Source organism: Coenobita brevimanus, chromosome 62 (genome assembly GCF_032717465.1).
Source record: "Coenobita brevimanus isolate Jiangsu-jjx chromosome 62, ASM3271746v2, whole genome shotgun sequence".
Taxonomy (NCBI): Eukaryota; Metazoa; Arthropoda; class Malacostraca; order Decapoda; family Coenobitidae; genus Coenobita; species Coenobita brevimanus.
In genome coordinates this window covers 36,179,189-36,181,111 of record NC_137015.1, presented here as the reverse complement: position 1 = coordinate 36,181,111, position 1,923 = coordinate 36,179,189, and positions in this window count along the sequence as shown.

The following is a 1,923-nucleotide window of genomic DNA, read 5'->3' as shown; positions in this document are numbered from 1 at the left end:
AATGAAATTCTCAGAAGTATTGAAAAGAGGGCAGATATAGCTTTGATATCTTAGTGTATATTGTATAATTGACTTTCAACCTCTCAACCATAATGCGCTACTTGGGGAGCATGAACTCCCTCCTCCAAGGATTCTTGGGGGGGGGGGGATCAGCCATTCACAAAAATAAGAACTATCAAAAGTAGGAGTTGGTTTTGAATAATATATCCCAGGTTAGTTTATCTGGTGACTCCAAAGGTCGTCCGCTGTATACAGAACTCCAACCATGACTTTTAAAAGGGCCATGCCCCCTCACCAAATTTAACACTCTCAGAAATATTGAAAAAGGCCAGATATTGTTTTGATATTTTAGTACATGTTGTACAATGGACTCTAATCCGTAATGCGATATTTAGAGAGCGTGACCCCCGCCCAGTGATTCTTGGGGGGGGGGGGGTCAGCCCCTTCCTTTAAACATGAGAAACAGGGGACTGCGAGCACATGGATTTCAATGAAGTAGGCATACATATCGCAGGATTGGGTATGTAGATTCCATGTTTTCTCTGATTACACTGGAAGAAACTGCGTATCTACTTTTTTCAGTCAGCTTTAATTGGATGTTGGTAATTTGTGTGTGAAAAAAATGGCGTGTGTGTTCCTTAGACTGTATCATTTAATCCCTTGAATCCGGGTGCGCTACATTTTACAGAGTAGGGACCCGCAGGACGTCTACCATTAGGCCAGTTTCCCTTCCTAGTCTTAATACCGGAAACACATAATGCTTAGGACATCACCCATTCCCAGTCCAAATGCCAGAAACACAGAATGCTAAGGACATTATCCCTTACCAATCCAAATGCAGAATGCTTAGGACATTTTCCCCTCCCAGTTCGAATACCAGAAAGAGGATAAATTGCGCGATTGTGGTCAAGGACGATTATGAGTGATACTGTCTTATATCTCGCAGTTCAAGCAGCGTAACAAACTGCCTCTGCTAAGTCTCCTTGTCAAAGTGGAGGTGGGGAATGTTGAAGTTTTTAATGTTGTTGTTATTACTAGTATTATTACTAATAGCAGTAGCGCAGCAGCAATAGTGTTGTAGCGGTGGTAGTAGTAGTAGCAGTAGTAGTAGTAGTAGTAGTAGTCAGTCAGTCAGTCAATCGGGTAATCAATCAATCAATCAATCAATCAGTCATTCCTTTATTTCGTCGTACAAGTAGAGACAATAATTAATATGGAGCCTTAAAAATACTGTCCATTGGTATATACTATATAGACTCCATATATTACATATTGACATAATACACACACACACAGCCATTGCTGGTATTAATGGCAAAGTCGGTTGTTGTTGTTTTGTAATGTATTGTGTGAAATATATGGACAAACATACTTATCACCTCCGCTGTTCGTGTCTTAGCACCCATGATATTCGTGGTTTAACAGTATGATTTGTACATTCCAAATCTTCATGATATATCTGGTCCAGAAGTTTTATCGTATGCTTCTCTTCATATGTCTTAGTCTGAGTCGTGGAATACATATCTTCAGTAGCGGGTTTGGGTGAAATTAAAATCCTTATAAAAATCTCCCTTGAATTACAGCAGTGTGATGCGTAAATAAAAGCTGTTTACTTTCTTCAGCAACATCATGATTACTCTTGTCTGTAGGTACACTTAAAATTTTCTTTAGTGCCATACGGTAAGCAAGCACATAAGATCTGAAAATATTCGTCTTTCCTATTCTTTTAACATCCCGTACTGCAAGTCCATAGATCGGGAGGCAGTATTAATAGCAGTAGTGGTGGTGGTAGTAGTAGTAGTAGTAGTAGATGTGGTGGTGGTAGTAGTAGTAGTAGTGGTGGTAGTAGTAGTATCATCATCATTATTCATTCTGTTAACATAGCCATTCCTTCCCCCAGCACTAGGTTTGGTACTGGCTGTG